The sequence below is a fragment of the Cyanistes caeruleus genome, chromosome 3 (genome assembly GCF_971803275.1).
Source record: "Cyanistes caeruleus chromosome 3, bCyaCae1.hap1.1, whole genome shotgun sequence".
Taxonomy (NCBI): Eukaryota; Metazoa; Chordata; class Aves; order Passeriformes; family Paridae; genus Cyanistes; species Cyanistes caeruleus.
In genome coordinates, this window is record NC_141703.1 from 19,611,114 (window position 1) to 19,635,368 (window position 24,255).

The window sequence follows — 24,255 nt, forward strand, 5'->3', positions numbered from 1 at the left end:
ATGCAAATTATCCCAGCTGCTGAAAATCTTTAAAGTTACATTTTAAAGAAAGGCACAGTTCTCATGTTAAAGTAATGGGGGAAAAAAAGCCATGTAAGCTAAATAAAACAGTATCTTGACTAAGGTGTTTATCAATGACAGCTACTTCTATTAAAAAATTAACTCCTACATTCATCTATGTTCATAGAATCATAGAATAGTTGGAAGGGATCTTTTAAAGGTCATCTAGTCCAACACCCCAGCAATGAGCAAGGACTTCTTCAACTAAAATATTGCTCAGAGTCCCATCCAACCTAATGTTGAATGATTTCAAGGATCATGCACCTACCACCTCTATGGGCAACTTATTTCAATGTTTTACTGGAAGAGGTTCTGAAGAATGTTTTCAGAACACCTCCTGAGGACCTGGGACAATTATCAGGAACTCAGGGTTCTCAGTAAATGTAGAAAAAGCAGTGTTTTAGATGCGCTGCTGTTACCACTGTTTCTGCTGTTTTCCACTTGCATATTTTGATTCTCTTCAAACTTTGGAGGCAGTGACAGAAATAATGTGCTGAACTAGATCCCAGTAGATTTCTCCATTTCTTGGCTGCATCTCTGGTGCTTGCTTATGAAGAGTCAAAAAAGACTGTGCTCAATCAGTGTGGGTTAGGATAGGTTTAAAGGCTTAAAGGTGAATGAAGACACTCTTAAGATGCAGTTCCATAACTATGAAGGTACATGTTAGAGCACAGCCTCAAGTCAAAGGACCTGCCTTGTTTCAACTTGGTCTGAATCTCTTAATCCTAAATCCAGTCTGCTGATGCATACAGGAATGTAAGCAGGGTCAGAGTACGGGATCGATGAGCAGGAGGAAAAGTTTTTGGATAGCCTGAGCAGCAGTTCACTTTATATTTTGTTACACATTATCGACACTCCAGTTATACTGATTAGGAATATTTAAAATTGATTATGCTGGTCTAAAAATGGGAATATACCAATATTTATGTACTAATTATACCTGTTTATATCTCTGCCTGTTTTAGTACCTTTGGGCCTTGTGATCTCAAAAATTCTCCCCAGCTGAATTGATTTCCTCTCAGTTTTGTGATGGTGGAATGTTTTTCTAAGTACAGTGTTGGGAAAAATAATCAAAATCTAAAGATTTGTGTAACTGCTTGATTTAGGGTCATATATGTATAACACACATGTCCATTCTTTTTTTATCAACTGTTTTGAAAATACATTTATATTCACTTTTTGTTGAAAACATTGATTGCACTTCAGAGTAAAAATACTGCAACATTAAATATGGAAAATATTTTCTGGTGGCAATGACGCCTGTAAAGGTTTCATAATGTTTTCATTGTCTGAAGATCTAGTAAAATATCATGTTCAGGCAACAGTTTCTATGTAATTCAATGTTATATAAAAACTCCCCGCTAGGGAGGAAAAAACTGCATTGCATAACCAAATTAGATTCATGTACAAACTTTTTTAAAAAGGTCAGGGAATTTAAATCTACACTTGGTTTAAGTGAATAACATGTAGAACACGGCAGCTAATCTTGAGAAGGTTGCCTGAAACAATTAGGAAACTTGGACTTTACTGACAATCAGTTTGACTACAAAAAACCTGACTTGACATGAGTCAGACCAAAATGTGCTTGGCTTTGCTTGCACCATGTTTGCAAAATGGTTGTTTTTTAATGCAAAGTACAACATCTCTGCCCTGGCAACTGAAAGGGTAATGCTGTTAAAAAGTATATCTACTGTACAATTTGCTCTCAGTAACTTCTGGTTTCCTTTTCTTGCTTCAAGATATCAAAAAAAGACATTGTGATCATAGGTGCAGATCTGCTGCTGGAAACCAGGGAATTTTGTCTTTCTTTTAGCATTACCTCTTGTGTCCTCTGATGTTTTTGTGACTGGAGATATTGTTATGTACCTATTTCCTCAAGAGATCTAAATGACGAAGGAATTTGCCAACAGTGTTCAGCACATGTGCAAAGATTTGGTTTTGTCCAGATTTATTTTTCTACACATGTAAGCTCTCTACCTAGGCCATTTAGTAGTCACAGATGCATGTAGTGTTTTTAATTCACGTTCCTTCTTTGGCTGCCTTGGATTTTCCAAGTGGAATTACATGCAAGATGTGATCCATTGTCCTGTGTCCCTTAACATGGCCCATCTCCTCCTCTGCCATTCAGACTGTGACTGCATTTGCCCTGATCAGTGGCACAGACTGACTCTCAGCAGGAATCAGGAGTGATCCTCTTGTCTTTTCTAGTCTGTCTGTATCCCAAATGCACACTTACTCCTCAGCCACTGCCATCTTGGAGCATATGCTCTTTTTCTTCCTCGGAGATCCTTGATATCATACAGGACCCCTGAGCCAAATACTGCAGCTGTTTGGAATGATCTTTTGGACACATGGGAAACCTAAGAGTGATATAAATGTGGAAGAAAAATCCAAGACATTTCTGAAAATGCCCCAGACCTACAGTTTTTTTGGTGAGCTATAAAAATAAGTACCTATGTTCCAAGGATATATATGACAATCAGTTTTCTTCCCATAGCTCTTGGTTGTTGCTTTCCATGTTGATACCTCCAAAACATAACAGGATTACAAGAATAGACTGTGTATACATATTATTTAGTTTCTATAGGAATATGTGAATCAGCAAGGAGTGGTAGATGAAAAATTTAGCCTTATTTGCACCATTCTCACAGTCCCTGCAGGTTGGAAGAGTTCATTGAAGCTCATGAATTTTAGTGTAGTGAGTCTCCTTCAGCTTTTTCAAGGATTTAATCTCTGTGTGGCCTAGAACAAAGGGGAATGCCCCAGAAGTGAGGAGCCAAGTTGGAGTGCAATCAATGTCCTGTCTTCCCTATAGGAAATTAATTTTTGTGGAGCAATATTCAAATGCTCAAGAGTAAACAGCATGATATATTGTACTGAAGTGCTCTTACAGGGCTCTGTGTAGGGATTGGATTCAGACTGTAACAAGAAATTTACTCTGTATATTTTCCCTGAATACTTAATCAGTTTCCCCATAATACATTTTAGCAGCTATGTTGTTCAGCTTGAAAACTGTTAAAGGAACTTACGGGTCTGTTTCCATGGTTTACAAAAACACATCTTATAAACAGATTTTCCTACTGCAAAACCCTCTGTCAATTAATTCTTCAAATTAAACCTTAATAACATATACTTCTTGAGAACTTGCATTTGTGCCTTAGGCATGGGAGTCATGCATAGTAATTCCATGGACTATAATAGTCTTCAGCCTACCCTGGGATCAAAGTTGTGTCCTTATTTTTTTTCCTGTGTTTATTGGAAGCTTTTGATTCCATCAATCACACCAAGGCAATGCCAACTTCAAAAACGCACTGCTGGGTTACCACAAGTACTATTTTGGCATGTTTGGAGTAGTCTCAGGGAGAGCTTACCAATAGTTATTCTGCTCAACCTTTTTTCCTTCTCATAACTCTTCAGGGTTCTATCTTTAGACCTTATTAGTATTTTGTTGTTTTTTAAATGCTGGTACCTAGGTTACGGTAGACTTTCAAAATATTAGATGTACCATGCAGAGGACAAGGCTTCCTTTCGGAGCTGTCCCTTCCAAACTTGGTTTGGTTCCTGCAGTTTCTGAGCTGTCCTGAAGTCATATTTCTGAGTCCCAGCCAAAAAAAAGCACATTATTTTGCTTTTGTGACAAAACATCAGCTGTATGTGTGGAACCCACTATCTTGCTGGACTAGCTCTTTCTTCACAGTCCCTTTGAGGCTAATTTTTCCATTTCCTGTCACTACAGATTGCACTCTTGGAGGCAGTTTTAAATCAGTAATGTCTTTGATGTGTTTCTTTCACCATGCCAGGAACATTCCCAGAATGACATTGATGCTCTCCCAGGCTGTCCAAATGTGTATTCATGGCAGGCTTCTGCTAAGCTGCTGTAACACTCTCCTGCTCTGTTTTCCAGCTTGCCAGATGTGGATAAGCTCCAGTTAATTGAAAATACCAGATTTTGAATAGGTTGCAGTTAATTCAAAATGCTATGGCTGATACCAAAATATGATGTGGCTAAATTTTAACCACTGCATCTCTCTTCAGTGAAAATCAAATGACAGAAACATTTGTCAGATGTTTTGAACTTTTTATTCTTAGGCTTCCAGTGCCCTTAAAGAAAAAATGTACAGAGGATCTTTCCAAAGAAAACTGAATGCATCTGACATAACTGGGGGTCAGGTAGAATAAATGGACTTGGTGTTTCTAAATGGCAGCTGAAAATGAAGTGCTAACATTGTGAATTGTTTTCTGATACTGCTGTGGAGTTGCATGCCTACAGATGGGAGGCATCAACTTTCTGCCTGTCACTCCAAGAACTTCTTTTCTTTTGCTTGTGCTCTCTATCTAGTATGTCAAGCTGGAATTTAGACTTTTTGCATAATTGTACTTTTGTGGTTATGGCAAAAACAACTTATAAAAAGATTTTGTTTTGTTGTCATTGTTTGTAAGTCATGTACTTTATAGTATTTATACTCCATCTATTTTGAAGTTGAGTGAGGCTGTTCATAAAACTAGATGTCAATACCTATACTGTTGTACCTTGAATAAAATATTTCTGTGGCTAGGATCTTGAACAGTCATGCAACATTAGAATTTTTGTATGTACTAGAGCCATAGCAATCTCTGCCTTCCATGATGAAACTTCAATTAATAAAACAGCTGTTCAGAAAAAGATTTTGTGAAGATATGGAATATGGAAAAGACTATGCTTTTCATCGTAACTGGATAAATTTATTAATATCATATGGTTCAAATAAAACCCCAGAGTTACCTATCTGATGGCAAAGAGGCTCCAGGCAGTAGGATATGCACTAAGGTAACACAGGTAGCTGAAAAGGGCAGGCACAATAACTGAAGCTGTTAGACCAACGAGGCTGATGTCAGTCTTAGACTGCAGGGTGAACATCAGAAAGCTGGTATGGGATTTAATCCTTTACAGTTCAAAAGATGGGAATGTGAGTCAACCAGCATTTATGGCTTGTGGACCTGGTTTCATTCCTCTGATGAGATAAGTTTGCTTCATTAAAGCACTTGTTTACATACCTTATAAACTGCTTTTCATAAAACCCTGAACTGCATGTTACTGTGATTAGAAGTCAGCACTGTCTGATATTGATTAAATATTATAGTAGTAGTAGTAGTAGTAATAATAATAATAATAATAATAATAATAATAATAATAATAGTAAATTAAATGGATTTAGACACTTGGTAACAGGTATACATCTAAGTGGAAGATTTCTCATTGAATAGAAGCATTTCAAATAGGGTTTTGCAGAGATGAGTTACAGGTCAAAACTATGAAATGCTGTTTTATAAATAACTGAAAAAGTAAATAAAAAGCAGTGTGAATAAAATTTATGATTGATATAGAGCATGTAAAAATATTGAGAACTGAGTGACCAAGTTAATCAATTTGGATGTCTTAAACAGGTAGGATGCAAGCAAAAGGTGAACTTAGATGTCAGGGTTCCTGCCCATAGAGAGTCTCCCATGAGAAGCTGCACAGGCTGGGATGTAGCTCTGTTCCTGTTGCTCACAGTCCTCTTGCTTGGCATGCTAGCTTGTCTGAGGAGCAGGACACGCTGGTTCTGAGCCAGCTCCCCTGGCTGGCTGCTGCTGCACCCTGGGTTGCCCCTGCAGTCACCCAGTCCTCCTGAAAAGGTGCTTACAGACCAGCAGAAGTGGGTCCCACAAGTTAAGATTCATCTTTGCTGTTGACTTCAGAATCATTTGTATGAGAAGATTATGAAAGTAATATTTTGAGGTCTTAAATTATGTCCTCACTGTTAGTTGTAATTTATTTACCAACACAAAGCCTAAAGAAAAACAAGAGAACAAAAATTCATTATGGAAAACTGAGTCTATAGAGATTACAGTGGTTGCACAAGTTGAGTTGGTGAAAAAGGAATTTTGAGCTGAAGGTTGGTATCTATTTTTCAGGATTCATATGAGTTAAAGATGAAGTATTATAAAGTAAAATATCTGGATTTTTGACATCTATAACATTTTATAATGTTATGTGTGAGTATCTAGAACTACGTATATGTTCATCTACTTGTTTTCTCTCTGTCTGGTATCAAATTTTATAAAGAGAAGGAATTAAAAAAAATTCAGGCCAATTACTGGCTTGTGCAGTCATTTACTGTAGGATGAGTCTACACAGCTCTTAAAAGGAAGGTGCACAGTCCTGGTTTCCACTTCATCTCTTTTGCTGTCACCAGCTCATGTGGTGCTCCAGGGTGAGGGAAGGTCAAGGAGCAGTTCTTCCTGAAGCAAATCCATCCAGGAGCACTGTCTTCCAGCTCAAATGCTTCCCTGACTTGTCCAATTGCGAGGCCATTTGGGCTCTAGTTCTGGTGGCAGGTAAGCACAAGGGCAGCACTGCCTCTTCATGGCAGAGCTGCAGACTTGTGTTGGATCACTTGGCCTTGGAAAACCTCAGTACCTACTCCAATTTGGCTTTGCTGTTCTCATTGTCATGTTTTGCTGCTGCTCTCTTCCTTATGCGTGGGATTTCCAAACCCATGGTTTACTTACCCATCAGTTACATTTTGCACACCTGTTCCTCTTGAGGATGATAGTTTTATTTCCTGAGTGGAAGTTGGCTTCCAAGGGATCAAAGCTGTTGTGGACAGTGCTAGGGATGACACACAAGCTTTGCAAATAGAAATGGAGTGGGTTTTTGTCTGTTTGAAATGCTCCAGAATAACAGAAAGAAAGATTACACCAGAAATGGATCATCTAATTTTCTTTCAGGGTATTTGTATACTTCTGGGTTCTCCTTGTTGCATGTGGCAAATCACTCTGTAAGAAGGACAAGAGTGAAAAATGGATGGTTTGACTCCCTAAAGCAAGTGTAGCCCAAGTGAATTACTATATGGTACAGAGCATGAAGGTATCAGATGAAAACTCTCATCCCAAAACCATATGAAACAAATACCACATTAGATTAAAAATGCATTTTAAGAGATGTCCATGTGGAAAACCTGACTAGAACTACAGCTGACTTCATATGTACAGGAAAATCTATAATTCACATTTGTCGAGAAGTTTAATCCAGCAGTACTAAGACAAATTTATGGTGGTCTGTATGAGAGGAACAACTCACAATAGTACTTGTTATAAGTAACAAAGAAATTATGGAGAGAGGGAAAATCAAAGTGATGTGCCAGCCCAAAGTCTGGCAGCAATGACACTCTGAAAATGGCAGTGAGTGACATATTCCAAGTGAAAAGAAGCAGCTGGTCTGTTGAGAGATGGATATTGTTACAAGACCAGAGATGTTCCTGAGATTAATCAGAAGCATGTAAAGAGAGTGAGCTCTCCTGGAAAATAAAATAAAACAAAACAAAATATATAATAGAAATATACCTGGTTTGCTTTTCACAATAGCATATTTTGAATAAAATATTGGTCCACCTAAAAACATTTCAGAAAATCATGAATAATTGCCCCATGTTGATATGAGAGAGGCAAATGTCAGGTGCAGAGCTAGTTTTTAATGTGTGGGGGCAGTGTAGAGGTCCTGGGTTCCCCATCTGTGAGAACCAGTAAAGGGAAGTGGAGTAGCTGTGGAAGAGGAGCAGGATTTCGTATCATCCAGTCCCTCTCCAAGCTGCTGCCTGGGGCTTCACTCATGACCTTTGGAGGCTCAGTTATCTTCTCCTGCCCCACACCTGTAAACATTGTCCCAATGTCACCTGTGACATTGTCCCAAAGAAACCAAGCATCAGGGGCACTGCTTTCCAGGACAGCCAGAGAGATGGAAAAAAAAAATCTGAGAGAGACAGTGTTACTGCTGCTGCAGACGGTGAAAAATAAATACAGCTGAGTCCCAGAGAAAGGTCCTTTATTCAGCCACTTGCAACTTGAATGGGGTGGGGCAATTTAAATCTAATTATCTCATTGTGGCCTTTTCCCTTCCTTGTGTAAGAAGGTGAGAGAAGCATAAAATGAAGGTAAGTAAAGAGGAGACGTTTGAGTCAAAATGAGGAAAGAGCAGGCTGATTGAAGTAGAAAGCAAGTGTAAATAAATGGCTTCTCTTGGCCTCCCCGGGCGTGCTTTCCACCAGGTGTAAATTCCAATAACATATGTGTAGTCTGTGAAGTAATTTAGTGGAGAAATTAAAGTACTAGCAAGTGGACAGTTAGGAAGTAGTACATTAACACGTTTAAAGACCTCTAGGTAGCTGTGCTCGATGGGAGGTGGGGGAGCAGCAGGTTTCTGTACGTGTGTTCCATAGATGCCAGTCCCTGGTCACTGGTAGCATGGAAATGTTTTGTGCACTGCAGTCTGAGATACTGTCTGCTCTATTTGATGAGATTTCATTACTGGACTTGAAGGTTGCAGAACAGTGGACAAAGAGGTGCAGTGAAGGTGAACCAGCACTCTGATGATGGAAACAGTTCTTTCAGTGGCATCTAAATGACAATGGTGTATTACTGTGCTGCCTATTGCACAGCGCGCTGAAATGACTCTTTTCATGATAAAATGCAGTGCTTCCCTCCTGGGATTTAACATAGGTGGCTTTTTCTCTTGCTTCTATGTGATTTCCATGCCTCTACAGTCACTCTGTGAGCATTATTGGTGCTCTTGTTTATGCAAAGGCTTTTCTCCAACATTCAGTTTATAGTGAGTTGCTCAGGAATTACATTATATTTTTTATCGTCTAGTTCTGCAGTCCTTCCATAAAATCCAACCACAGCATGGAAATATGTATGGTATATTTATAAAGTCTTCCATATGTAAAATAAATTAAGCTCTAATATTACACCCCAGGCTATTGTGCTAGTGGGAGACCAGGATTCTGCAGTTGTACTCCATGGGAACATTGCTGCTTTTTGAAGTGTACATGTAGGCTGATGTATTATCTACCTGATGTGTGTTTGAAAGCTTAAACTATGAACTACCAGGTCAATAAAAAGGAGATATTTCAAAGGACAGTCTGGAAATGATATGTACTGAAGCCACAATGATGACAGCTTGCCACTTGGAGCTGTTTCAGCAGGAATATCTAGCTAGCCTAGATATTCTATTATAGCCATAGATATATCCAAATATGCAAATATATCCATATTTGCATAGCCATCTATGGACTGCAGCCCACCAAAAAAAGTCAGGTAACTGAGAAGCTCAGCTTGATATTGCTTGATGCACACCTAGCACACCTGAGCCATCTTGGTTAAAGGCAGACATCCCCAAGAGAGCAGTTCTGCTTCATATGTACCAAATGTGTGATCCTACAGGACTAAAAACTGGACTACAAAGACCAATCATGAGAATTACATCCTAGTCCTGAGACTGAATTTACTGGTGCCAAGGACTATTTCATCTGTCAGCTCACTCTAATGAGGTCCGTAATTATTGCCCTGTAATTCTAAAATACAGAAATTATGTTTCTGCACTTGCACATCACACAAAGCACTGTCTTGCTTCTGCTGTGGACAGGTATAACTCTCCTGTTAGTGACAGGGTGATTCCCACAGAGCTTTTCCCTGGCTAAATGTGTCCTGTCAGGAAGTGGCTTCATAAGTGTTCAGACACTGTCTGAGCTGAGAGCAATAAATTTCTTAAAAACAGCTGATGTTTCCCTTCTCTACTTCCACCACCCAATAAGTTGCTTCATTACAGTCAGAAAAAGCTCCAACTATTTTCTTATTTTTGGAAGAAAATGTTAAGAAAATTTGCCATTCTCTTTCCCCTTCTATTTTATGGGGAAAAAAAAGAAGAATTTGGAATACATTTTTGAGGATATAAATTATGTGCAGTCCTGTTTCCCTCTTTTATTTTTATGTTATGTTTTCAATTTTGCTCCTAGTGTATTATCCACTCACATCCCTACACATTAGGCTATGAAATAAAAATACAACTTAGGCTAAAAAAGAACATAAATTTAGGAAATGCAAGTGCTATATTTGTAATCAAAAGGCAATAGTTGTTTTTTCATTGGTCTGTTAAATTATGAAATCTTTTCTCTCCATCTTTCTCTTCCAATCAATTAGAGTTTTTAAACAGAAACCAAAAAGATGGACTTAGTGTTTAGTCTGAGACTGTGAAAGTTACATCTCTTGTCTTCCTAGCTCATAGCAGAGTACAGTCTTTATTAAGTAATTTGGCAAAGTTCTTTTTTCCTTGTTTTCATTTAATGAGAATTTCTGCGGGATGAACTTAAAGGAAGCATTACAAAACCTTGAATCATTTTGCAAAAAGCTCAATACAGCTTAAATAATTGAATAATTATGCTTTATTTGTTCATGCATATTTGAATGTAATTCCAGTATAAGACAGAAGCAGTCTGATGTTCAGATGATATTTCTTTTTTAATAAGAAAATTGGGAAAAAAAGAGCACTTTTATGGTCATGTAAAATACATGTATTTTGTATGTTGCAATCATAGAGAAGTCCTACCTGTATTTTGGATAGCCTGTGCATGAATTTGGCAGAGAACTCGAAGGCAGAATTTTTATAATTTGTGTAGGTTTAAAGTTTCCATATCCAACCCTTATAAAAATAAAGGTGTCCAATCAGATAAGAGATGCATCCTACATCCAAGGACAGGCTGTGGAAGCTCCTTGCTGAGCTTAACCATTCCATGCCAGCTCCCACAGAGTCATGCTCCTGTTCAGCCCAGCACTGCTGTTCTGGCTGCCCTGCTCTTGCTAGACACCCCAAGGGGCAGCAAATTTGTGCTGCTGCTTGCCAACACGTTCCTTTTCAGAGGAATATGCAATGGGCATAATGGATACAGATTTGGAAGCTCTGTATTCCCTACCCAGCAGCTGGCTTTTTCCTTTGGTAGAAGAGTCCATCTGGAGTCTGGAAAACACTTTCCAATATTTTTATTTTTTTTAGTGGATTTTTTTTTCTTAGAAATATAAACATTTCCTTTTGTGATGAAGAAACAAAATCCAGCCCGGCTAGTTGCTACCAGCACAGTCTGAGTGTTCTATCACATCAGAATATAAACCTATTATACCCTACAATCATATCAAATTTCTGTAGCTGCCATGTCTCACAGGTGGGCTTCACATTGTGTTCACTCAGTCTATGGATGAAGATACAAGGGGAAATGAAGGTTCCACCATAAAGGGACTAAGAAGAGAAGACCCCAGGTTCTCAGAGAAGCAGCTGGAAAGCCAGGCAATCCCCACAGTGGGGATAACCACACTGCTTATCCCTGGCACAAACAAACACCCCTGCTCCAACTGGCAGGTAGCTGTAATGGCTTTCAGCAGGGACAACAGGAGGAGAGTGGCCATTGGGTCTGCATCCCTCCCTGCCCCTCAGCAGCCAGGCTGGTGGGCTGTGTTGTAGACTGATGGGTTTGGCACTTTCACAGGCTGCACAAAAATAAAGAAGTTTCTGGTCCTATCTGTTTTTCAGGCATCTCTTGCTATTTCCTCTTAGAACCTGTAGTCTGGTCCAGGGAATTGCTGTATGTGTTAAAAGTATGAAGGAAATAACACAGCAAATGATCTTTTGCATTTCAGTGTTCTCTCTGCTTTGCTGGATCTGTCAGTCTCTCCAGCAGGAAACATAGCTGTAACTCAGGAAGGGTTTCAATTATCTTCTTGTTTGCTGGAAATAGAAGAAACCTCAAGCTGACATGTTTCTGAAGAAGAGTTCCAAGGGATACATACTTCATACCAGAGAACCACAGAAACCAGAAAGAAGAAGAAAAAAAAAAAGAAAGAAAATTTCCTAACTAGCTCTAAAGTCTTCACTGCCCAAAATAAAGGGAAGCAGAACATTATTAACTTTGTTATCTATTTACTAGCACCTTACTGTCACTCATCTCTTAAAACTGTAGTATCATACACACTGGGGCACCTTACTGTCACTTAAATGAGCTGGCTTGTCACATCTATCATATATCTCATATTTACAAGAAAGAAAACCCAGAAACACAGTTTGTGAATATACGCACAACCTAGTGCAGAAACGTGTGGACCTCAGGGAAATGTTCACTGTGGATGATTATAAAGAGGCCACAGTTTACCACCTGAACAGTCTCCCCTGGGTTTCAACAGGAGAAGTACCTCTCAAAAGCTGTCTTCTTTACATGAGTAACTACAAAACAGTATAACACTTTTTCCAGCATGCTAGCACCACCATTCTCTGAAAGCAGAGAAAGTTCTGTCTTCTCCCAGCTTTCCTGAAGGCATTGTCCAGGGATAAACCTTGAGCCCAAACAGTCCTTGAGCTTAATAATCTGTTACTTCCATAGCTTGGGAGCAAATATGACAAGGTGGTATAGCCAAGGAACCATTTAATATGGATGTAAGGTGAGTATTGGAAAGCATTTTCAGGTTAACCCATATAACTTTCAAAAGAGGCCATTGTGCAGCCTGTTGCTTTAGTGCAGACTTTCCCCATTGCTGCTGCTATTCACATGCTGTAGACAGCAAATAAAAGTGCTTCCCCTGCTAATTTTTTAATTTTAGACTTTTTCTTAGGTTCTACAGGAAGCCATAATATATGTGTCAGCTGAACTCTGCAGAGGTGAAGCCAAGGTTAGCAGTATCACCTCCTTTCCAAACAATTCAGTAGCCTCTCAACAAACAGCTGGGGTCACCCCATCTGCCAGCACTCCTACCCAGCAGTAATGGGTGAAATGGGTGACTGGTTGCTCCTGCTGCTGGCAAACCAGAAATATGTTACAGGTACATGAAAAAGTATGGGTAAGGAGCCTATATACACATCCCCACCCATGCAGAGAAACAGCAGCTCCAGCTGATGAGTGAGCACATTGTTGCTGGAGCCATTTGGGCTGTTGTAGAGGCTGCTCAGGAGAAAGCTCCATACTGCTCTACTCCCTGTACTGGTAAAAGGATTGAAGAAAAGGGTGTAGGGAATCCTTTCTTGGAAGTGTGGGAGGTACTATACACCCGGGAGAGAGCACAATAAGGTGCAAAGTTTTCTTGTGGTCTGACCATGAAGTATAATTTTTTTGAGTAATCCTAATACAAGATCACATTTTCAAATGTTGATGGGTGACTCTCCTGCTGATTTTCACTTTTTAGAAGTCTGCTGTGGATTTTGTTGGCCATTACATGAATGACTATTATATGTGAAGTTCAGATAAAGAAGTGGAAGGTGATTAGGATGATTGAAGAAAATGCCATGCATGGAGCAGTTCATGCATGAACTGGAACTTCTCTTGAGATAACTGTTAATATTGCGAACCTTATGAAATTACTATAAGTAGTAGCACTCAATAAACATAAACAGCTAAAGCTTTGACTCCCCATCTGCTCTAAAATATGTTTCCAATATCAAAGTATAATTTCTTCATTATTGAATGACCCCAAATAATAGTGTTTCATATATAAATCTATAGGTACTGGTCTAAGTCTCTAGACTTAGCTTCTTCTAAGCCTGCAACCAATGAAAATTTCATAGTATCTCCTATTAGTATCCTTCCTATTTCAGACTTTTAACACCATGAAGAATTAGTAATGTTTTTTTCCTCTTTTAAAGTGCAAGTCACCTTCAAGCACATGTCTTTTGAATAGGAGGAGAGAGGCCATTGAAACATGGCTTCTTAAAGAAGGGCAAGTGTTACTCATTATCATTTTGTAATGTGTTAACCAAAGTACATTTATTTACTTCAACAGTGTAATAAATGATTTTTTATACAAAATGAAATCAGTATTAAAATGTTTTATGTAAATTCTGATGCCTGTCTTTGAAGTATGTGTTGCAAGTCACAACAGGTCCTGTCAATTTTTTCAATCAAGTTTGGAGACAAAGCATGCAGAAAGCTTATATTACAACACATAAGAGTGAAATTTTCAGGGAATGAAAGTTGCCTTCACTTCTCACAGAGATTTTTGCCTTGCTCTCAGAAATTTCTAGGTACTTTAAGTTGTTCTGGCATCTTTAGGCTATAAAAACCAGATACTTCTTTAAATCCTCTGATTTTCCCTGACCTATGAGCTCCCAACATAAACAAAATCGGGTTTTGATTCCATGAAGGCTGTCATTCTAACACTGTTTTAAACTCAAAACTCCTGTATTGAAAACAAAATAATACTACCTTCAATTTTAAGACACAACTGGTAGTATTTCCAAATTCATTAAAAAATGTACTGCAGCATTTTCCATAATGGGCTGAACTATTTTGTCCACTTCTTCCTTCAAATACACCTTCAATATTACTGGTAGAGAGAGCAACAAGAGGTGTTTAAGCAATAGAGGAAACAAGAAAGAAAAAAAGTAGATGCTGTTGCCAGGATAATGGAACCCCAAGGACAGTGACTACATTTTCCTAGCTGTAGATCAGCTCACAGACTAAGTTTCTTAATAATTAGATTTAATTAAACTTCTTTTTCTGTATCTGCCATTAATTGAGAATTTATTCCCACCTCTGTGATTAACATGGATTGGGCCAACATTTTTGTGCAATAGTCTGTAGATTTTTTAACAGAGAAATTATTTTTAAATATTCATGCATCTCTAATTCCTTTTAGAATTGGTCAAACTGTGGGTCTGAAACAACTTTCACAGACCTGCGAGTTTCCTACTTCTTAGAAAAGAGTGCAGTGTGTTTCAGGAGGGCTTTGAAAAAGACAAGAAAATAATGCTGAACTTTTGCTTTTCTCTACTAAAAAGAGTTACAAGAGTCAGCACAGTTAAACAAAAAATATCTAGAAAAGCTAAAAAGTAAGATAACCAGCCAGTTTCTACCCACCAAATACTTAGAAACATGATTATATTTAGTCAAAAGAACAAATAGCTAAATTTTCTTTATTGCATATAATGTCTCCAGGGATCCTGGCTGTGAAAATGACTGGTTAGAGGTTATTTGATTATGTGCTTCTATTCCTCCAGTGACAGATTTGCTACTTTTCTACTGTCTGTCTACTTGCTATAGTTGGTAAGGTGATGCCAAATTTTACAGAAAAAGAAGTATCTAGAGGTGGGAATCAGCTGACAAAGTGTCTAAGCCAACAATCAATATTCACTTTACAGTCCCCAGAGAAAAATAGGCACTTAGAGGGCATAATTCCTAAAGCAGATGCCTAAAATAGCTGAGCTAAACCGAGCCCTGGAAGTGCTGATTTCAAATACAGCAACAGCCCATAGCTCAGAAGTGGAGGCAGCTGTATTATGGATCTGGGAAGATGTTTCCTATCACAGGAACCTGATTGCAGAAGATGCTGATACAGAAGGTAGCCTCCACATACACAGGGATGATTGTTGTGCCATGTGCAATGCATGTACCTGAGAGCTGCCTTGACAAGTGAGTTTAAACTTAATCACTCCCCATCCCAGCATACTACACCAGCTGTTAAATGCTGCTTGAGAGAGCAAGGAGCTTGGCAGGGCAGTGGTTGCCCTTTGCCTTGTGTTTGTGACTGGCAGTGCAGATGCTGTGTGGCAGAGCCAAATGAGCACAATAACGGTGGTGGCCTGGCATGATGAAGCCTCCCCCTTTTCTTTCCTGTGGATCTCCTGAGCTTGTTATTTAACAACATTTATATCATCAGAAGAGTGTTTATGGGTAAAAGGAATAAAATCCTTGGGAAGAAGGCTCTGGTTTAAGGAGGTCCAGGTGTCACTCAGCAGCAAGCCTTGGGTAGCAGGAGGCAATGGAAGAGTGGAGGAGACATATTTCCTTTAGAGTGGATGAAAATTTACCTCTGCTGTTTCCTATCTGCCAGTCTTCAGCTACAATCCTTTGCATGCTGTCAAAATAATTTTCAGACAGTTAGGGAGCATTTCTGTTCACTCTATATTATGTGTATATAATAATATGAACTAAGTTAAAATAAACTGAATTTGAAGAGGCTACTTGCATAGCTAGGGAATTTTAAAATGCTTAAGTCTTTGCAGAACTGGATTTTTCCTACCTCACAAGCCAAATACTGTAAAAGACTTGTTATATGTGAAGTCCTAAACAAAGACTCTGAAGTATAGGCTGAAGGAAGTCAGTATAGGCTGAAAGAAGCTATCCACTCCAGCCTTTTGCATATTTTACAGGTTTATCTGCTGCACTATTTTGAGTATACTATCTAATCTCCCTTTAAGTATTTCCTCTTCTGATATCCCAGAAGTTTCTCTTGGCAGACTTCTTCATTGATGAATAACTCTTATTTAGAGATTTGTCCTCACATCTAATCTAAATTTGTTTTGTTTTAGGTGAACATTTTCCTTGAACAGCCACGATCAAGTCTCTCTCTTTTATCTTGTTTCTCTCAAAAACTTCTTAAAAGTTCCATATTTTGTTTAAACTACATGTCCTTTCCATCTTGTTTCTTATATCTTGCAGCTTTCTTAAGTCCTTCATCTTTGCTGCTCTCTCATCTTCACAGTGAGAAGGTCAAAGGATATTCTAAGTGAGGCCTCAGCTGTCATGTGTATACATGATTTATTACCTCCCTACTCTTAAGTACAATTCTTTGATATGTGTTCTTTGTATACCAGTATTATCTTTAATTTTTATTTGTTTAGACACAAAATCAAAAAATGCATTTTAACTAATTATTTTCAGTAAGTTTTGGAACAAAAGAGTTCAGTTTACCATCAATAGTGACTGGGACTAAAATGTTTGATTTTGTAATACACACACATTTCTCCTTATGTGCTGTCTAATGATTTCCTTCCTTTCTGTTGACAAGGGTTTCAGGTTTTCCACATAACAAAGACATGTAAATAAAAAATTCCACACTTTCCTTTAAATACTCTAATCTCCCAGCATGGAGATTTTTGTCTGGCCTTTACTGTCTTCCCCTAAGTTTTGATGTCGTTATGCACACAGTTAAAGCTAAAGATATGGACTGTTTAAAACAAAGTAGTTCAAGTGTTCCACCAAGAAATAGTGCTGTTTGAGCCACAATAATCTGCTTGCTATCCATTTTAATCAATATTTTGTAATGTAACTGATTTTCACATGCTCTTTGGCCAGCAGTCGTATCCTCCAGTTTAAGGAATGCAGCTGGCATTCTCAGCCATGTGTGTGGTCACCCCTCTGAAGGGTTAAGAGAGGTGCACCTCTCTCAGGTGATCCACTTACTCAGGGTCTGAGAAACAGCAATCTTTTTCTTCCAGAAACCACAGAAGAGCTTATGGTGGCTGGGCTCCAATTTTCAGTACTTCACCTTTGTAGTCAGGTAAAGTGAATTCATGCAAGTTGCCAAGCTGTGAGTCCTCCAAAAGCACTAGGAAAAGTGTGTCAACAAACCGTGATGCTGCCCTCATGGCAAACAAGGGAACAGGCAGTCCTGCCCACTCCTGCCCTGGAACACCTCTCTGGGGTCATTTAACATTTTCCAGTACACATACTTCCATTTTCTGCAGTATTACATGGGTAGAAATATAAAAATTCATCTGCCAAAGACTCATTTTCAGCATCATCCCTCTCCTCCATGTAAAATTGTGTTACTGATTTAACTAATCTGATGGTTATGCCAGTTCAGACAGTAATGACATTTCTACTACCCCATCATTAGCAAAGTATGCTTAATATGGAAGGTGCTGCAGTTAAAGACATCTTGAGAGGACTTTAAAACAAAGCTTCAAGCACAGCTGGTCAGCATTAAGCATCACAGTGCTTACAATCCCCAGTGTTGATGTTGACATGAAGATAATTTCTGCTGTCTGGAATTCTACGGCATTAAGAACTAAGTGTTTTCCAAATGTCCTTCTTAGTATAGGTATTCGGAGAGTTTTTTTCCCAGACCATAAGGAGTTTACACAGTCTGAAAGCCTGTTTAATTGTCTGGTTTATTTTCCAAATGCTATTTAAATCCATCTCTAATCTTCATTAATAACAACACTATAATTACTTCATTAACTTTTCCAGATAAACTCTGTTCAAACTCTACAGAAGCAAATAGCTTTTTTTGCTGGATTGTGTGCTAATAACTTCTTCTAATACCGCAACCTTGAGTTTTAAATGTATTTAATGAAGTCATAAAGCTCTTGTTTAGTGTAAGTGTGTTACTGAAACCTGAAGAACACGTGGTACAAGGGTAAAGATAGCAACTTGTTGTGTTAAATTGATTTAAAGAGGCATTTGGAAAGACTGGTGAGGAAGAAAGCTCAGTTCATTTCCCAAGGGTAAAAATAATACCCTTAGTCGTTGGCCTTAACTTGTTTTGACATCTTTGTTTCTGTGTAAAGGTTAAGTAATGTGGTCAAATTTTATAAGTAATGCTTTATTAACGAAGTACTTCCATTAAGGCTGTAAAATTGAACACCAGATCAGGAAATAATAAAAAGTAAGGGTTGTATCATAAAGTTAACTGATCCATACAGCTAGCGTTCCCCAGATAAGGTGCATGCTCAGCTGCCCACAGTCTGTGCTGTTGTGAGTTACTGCTTTTGAATAACCTAACCTTTCAGTTTCTTCTTTTTTGACTGTTTTCATTTTCAGCCTGAATGTTGAACGAATGCAGCTTCTTGCAATAATTTTTAGTCTGCCTTTACTGGAAGAAAAGCAAACCCCTGTGCCTTCTATTAGCTGAGTATATAAATTACAGTCTGTGGCTACATAGCACTCAGGCCCAAGTCTGTGGCCAGTGTATCTGCTGACCTGGACATCTTGTGGTTTTCCCTGCAGTTCCTGTGTGCACATGGTTATAGTCAAGGAACTTGTGGCTGAGAGACAACAACTTCAGCTGTTCCTCAGATGTGTGATTGTCATTTAGATGCCTCTAGTGCATTCCAAGGTGAAGTCAAATTACTTCAGTGGGCCACTGCAGAGGGCAATGTAGCATGACAGATTTTTACTTTTCCATGAAATGAGATGGAAGCATTTACACAAGCTGCTCTGAAGTATCTTCTGTGAGGCAAAAGCAGATATGTGGTGAGTATCAAAGAGAAATTTCTAAAACTTCTCTGGTGTTAGTCTCTGGACTGGACAGTTCACTTTCTCACCCCTATCCCAGTGAGATACGGGAAGAAAATAGCAAAAACGTAGGTCAGAAAATTCATGGGTAGAGACAAAGACAGTTAATAGGTGACTGTGGTGGGAAGCACAGCAAAGTAACACTGTCACTACACTGCAAAGCAAACCAATGCCCAGCCAGTCTCCATACAATGGTTACCTAGAGAAGCCACCCCCCTTCTTATTAGTCTGTCTTGGGTTTAAATAATTTTTTGTTACATGGCATGAAACAGCTCTTTGGCCAGTGTGGGTCAGCTGCAGCTACTGCTAGTGTCCACTCCCCTTTCCTTGCCCACTCCTGACCTTCTCACTGGGGTGGGGCAGTGTGGGAAAAAAAAGGTAACTTTGCATGTTGAGGGGGTGCAAGCACTCTTCAGTAACAGCCAAACAAAAGTATTTTTTCAACACTATTTCAGCCACAAAGCCAAAACACAGAACCATACCGGCCACTGAGAGGAAAGTTAACTTTCCCAGACAAACTCACTCAGCTGGGTTTCTCCAGCACTTAGCTTGCTTGGGGAAAGCTGCACTCAACTCCAGGACATTTTTATTCATAGTTTTTCAGGTCGTAAACTGTAAGTCTGAGTGTATCTGTGTGTATTGCCACAGTATCTTAAAATGCAATATTAGCATTCTGCATGTATAAATTACTTAATGGCAGTAGGGAATTAGCACTTGTGGACTTGCACACAGAAATGTATTCAGGGGTTTAGGTTTTTAAGCTAAAAACCATTTGATGTAGAAAGAGAGATGCACTAGGATATTGCATATCTTTGAAGAGACTTGTATGTGAAACAAAGGCTGTTAGAACTGAATCTACCTCATTTTTCAGGTACTCACTGCTCCCATTCTAGCTGAGCACGTTACTTGATTTGAGGGCTGGGTAATGTAGCTGAGAACAAACAATAAACTATTGAATGAATGATCTTGTTGCACCCTCCTAAACAGAACATACATTGTGGGATGCCAGTGATGCACATCTCTGAGGGAAACTGAAGATGTAAAGATGCAGATACCAAGATGAGGTATGAAATCGTGCCTGTATCAAAGCGAAAGGAAGTGTTGCCATTGCATGGAAGAAATTAGAACTTAGAGAATGCATTAACAGCTTGATTCTGGAAAACGTGCAGCCACAGCACTGTGCAGTGAAACCTGAGAGATTTCTGTTGCTTTATACTTACCTGGCTAAATTGAGCCAATTTATTTAGCCACTCAAGTGTGGACAATTTCAGCCTACAAAGAACTTCAGAAGCCAACCTTGTTACTGAGTAAGAATTCAGTGGAAGGAGACTAAACCTGCTGTGTTTCACCCTGAGCATTTAATAGGGAAAAAGTTGAAGGCAGATATTTAGAGACTCATGGCAAGATGATGGGAAACTAACATTTGTTTAATATGCATTTCTTGGTGTAGTGCTTCCGCCTATTCCATTCAATCAAAATTCACCATTAAAATTTACACTAGGTTTATCTTTCTGGTACAAAAACACAGAATGACATGACTGTATTTTAAAAATGGGCTGAAGTGGGAGAGGGAAAATCCATCAATGTTTTCATAAGATAAGGCATTTCTTATAAACAACTTTCTAAGATGAAGCCAGTATGGCTAGTAAGGCATGCAGAGTAACTCACTGATCTATAACCAAGGCTCTGCTCAGGACTGGGATTCTTGGCTCTGCTGGACAAAGGTCATTTGGCTTACCAAGAGGTACTATCTAAACAGCAGGGACTAAGCTAACACCAATAAACTGTTTGTATGGGTTGTGCACAGGAAACAACCTAATGACACATTGAATGAGACTGCCTATTTAATGCTGGGCTTTTGCTGGGGCAGCTTGGAGCACAGTAGTGAAGAAAATTGCGTCATCAATTCATCACTGATTGCATTAATTTCTAATGAAACTTTTAATTCCTAGCATTAAACCAAATATATTCTAGAGGTCTGCTCAGATCTTTTCTTATACCCTCTAATTCAGAATACAAGCTCAAATCTGTGAGACCTCTTCCTGGAGAAAAGGATAGGATGGTTTCAGGGTAATTAGTCTTAGCATTACATGCAGATATGTATGTGTGACATCACAGTAAATGGGGGTAATAAGCCTAGGTTACTCTCACCTTCAAGAATTAACTGAATTGCTTGAGGCTTATATATAGTTTTCTTAAAAAAATAAAGAACTCAGAAATAAAAAAATAATCTATGACATCTATTATGATTAACTGCTGTTGATGCTTTAGTAGAGACATGCAGTGAAAATATAAATAAATTTCATTCTGACTTAGTTTGAGGAATAAATGATTAATTTACTCTAAGTATTTTTTAAGCAAAGAGATTCAGTCTTACAAATGTAGCACATGCAGGACTCGAGGAAACTTTTCCTGCTTTTGCCAGCATTCTAATGAAATCACAGCTTGGGGGCCAGCAAGTAATGCATGAGATTTCATGCCTGGCTGTAAGAGCCTAGATCCCCTGATCGATTCTCAATATCTCTTGGGTAAAAAGATGGAGGTAAACAGATATGTCAGGAGGTAAACAGATATGTCAGATGTAGAGTATGAAAATTAGTTGAGTTTTCAGCTTGAGACTAGGGTAAGTAAAGCACATGTGTGGGCACTGGAGAAGCGGTGGTAAAATCCTTAATTGAAGGAATATTTTAGATAAATGAAGGTGATGTTTATTATGGGGTGTGGGTGGAGTAACAGAAAAGTGCTAGCCTAAAGACAGACTGGCAACTATACTTGAAGTAATATCTACTGTCTAATCTACTATTAGCCTAGTAGCCCTCTGAAAACACCTTTGTTGTTGCAGTTTTGGGAATCTGATGAATTTTAATTGGCTTGACTCATGCAAAAAAACTGATACTCATTCAGGAACTGGTCATGAGATCACTGGTGGTAAGGGAATACTTGGCTGTGTAGTCCAGTGCAAATGCTTTGTCACGGGAGCATGAACTTGGCGAGGCCAAGATCCTCTTCTTATGCAGTGGAGCCACAAGTGAATTATCTGTCCCAAAAGACTTGAATGAAGATCATTACACCAAGCCCTTGGCTACATATTCTTAATTCCCTATATACTGTATAGAGAGACTATTTTAGATGTATTTATTGTGTGTCTTACAATTTTTATTGGTATTGTTTTTCATTTTTCTCAACTTCTAAGCCAAACTCCTCCAGTATCATGAGGCTGAATGTTTATGCCTCAGGGAAAGAGGAAAATTATAACTCAAGAAGTATTGAAACCATTAGGAATTGATATTAGGAATAGCTTTTCTGTGCAGTATATTATTTAATGATCTTCAAGTCATATATTGGGCAGCAGTAAGAAATGCTGTAGTCCACTGGATAATGATAATTTCCAGCTTTTGGGTGGTACACTGCTGTTTCTCACACTTCATCGGTCACCAGGAAGCCAAATTTGTGTCTCTTGTGCATTTTGAGTTATAGACAATATATCTGGGGACAGAATGAAAAAAAAACTTGTGTATTTTAGAGCTCGTATTTATTTTAAGTCATCTGCTCATAATTTTATTAAATCTTGAAAATTTTCTCATTTTCAATCATATTTTTTATGTTTGTACATCATTTGTTTAATTGCTTTTTTCCCTATCCTCATGCTTTTTGCTGTCTAATTCCCCCTGCATATCAACCGTGTTTTGGCTTGTAGAAAAGCGGTAACTAACAGTGAATCTTGCCTGACTATAATAAAGTGACACATATTACATTATTCTCCCTGTAATTAATTAATTAATTGCCTCCTGAAGCTCTTCCAGACAAGCAAGTTGTATTTGCAGAAAATGGTTAGAAAGTAGTGAGCAGTCAAGGTGATGAAAAAAATTTCTGAAATACACATGTCATTGCTCTTCAGAGCGCAGCATAGGCTGGTTCTTGGTACTTCCTTGATCTCTGTTTCCCTGTTTAGGTAGGGGTGTGTCTGTTAATGTATTGCAATCACACATCCCTGACAAAGACAGATCTGTCACCAAATGCTTAACCATTACATCGTATAAAAAAGGAACTGGGAAAGAGTAAAACAAGCTTTCTTACACTGCATCTTTCCACTAGTAATGCAATCCTCATTTTCTAATGTCCTTTTCACAGAACACTTGATATATGATAATCTTTATATGGAAACTTCAATATTGTGGGAATTATTTAACATTTTTAGAAAGCGTGTGCACAAACCTTGTCACCTTGTAGTACACGCACATACCTTTGTCACCTCCAATTTTCTAGGATGAAAATGCAGGCTCAGTGTTCTGTAAAACTGTCAAGTGTTTAATGTAATGTGAACATAGTGCTCAGTATTGCTACGGCTTTAAGTAGTGGAATAACTAAATTGGTGCTAAACTGCAAGGAAGCTGTTCTCCCTTCTGAAGACCCTTCACCAGGCTGTGCTAAGCAAACTCCAGGCAACCCGGACCCATTTGGTATCTGTGGAGTTAACTAAGTTGAGCTTACTTGCAGTTAGCCTCTGTCCCCAGGAATGCAGTTTGTGTTTACCTAAATAAGGAAACCTGTTGGCCCTGGCGGGGCTGCCGGTGCCTGCAGAGGGGCGAGCGCTGGGCGGGGCGGCCCCGCAGCGAGCGCAGCCCCGGCGGCCGCACCGCGCACAGGGAAGGGAGGAGGGAAGGACTGTCCCCCCGCTCCTTCGGAAAAAGAGAAAAAAAGCTGTCAGGGGCAAACATGGAGAAGCAGGTATGTCAGGCGGGTCCTCGCAGCTGGGGGGTGGCGGGGTCGGGGTGCGGAGAGGGTCGGAGCGAGGTTTTGCCCTTCCAGCTGCTGCTCCCTCTGCCGCGGCGGGTGAGCTCCGTGCGGCTGCGGAGCGGAGCGGGCGCTGCTGCCGGAGCAGCTCCCGTCAGTTCCCTCTCCACATCCCCTGTGCTCCCAAGCCCGACACACCTTCGTTTTACTGCAGAGATTCTCAAACTTTCTTAGCTCTGGTGGCACACAGATGTAAGCTCGGGAAATAAAGCTGAGATACTTTGGTCAGTTGGCTGAAGCACTGCACATCCATGGTGTTATCAGCGTAGCATAACTGGGAAAAGTTCTTGACGTGTTTGTTACTTGGGTGATTTTTTGTTTTGTTTTTTTTTAATCTTAAAATGTACATTTTGCAAAAGGTGCACTCCTTAAGCATGTCTAGGATTTCGGTGTATTTTATTTGGATGTGTGTGAATGCAGTTAAATCAGCGTAGCTGGAATGTGTTTGTTACAATACAGGGAGTTCCTGTAGCAATAAAGATTTTGCAGTGAGTTGAAAAATAAACTTCAGGTACTGTTATAGGAAATATAAGCTAAACAGGTTCTACTACAA

The 24,255-nt window shown here is 39.1% G+C and overlaps 1 protein-coding gene across 1 annotated transcript in view; it reads left to right on the forward strand.

The window, feature by feature from the left end:
- The first annotated feature begins 23,475 nt into the window (after nucleotides 1-23,475).
- The window catches only part of MID1 (midline 1), a 243,958-nt gene continuing 243,178 nt past the window's right edge, over nucleotides 23,476-24,255 (forward strand). The window contains exon 1 of the mRNA XM_086880108.1: nucleotides 23,476-23,636. The gene's annotated coding sequence lies outside the window, so the exon portion shown is untranslated. The remainder of the gene's footprint in view (nucleotides 23,637-24,255) is intronic.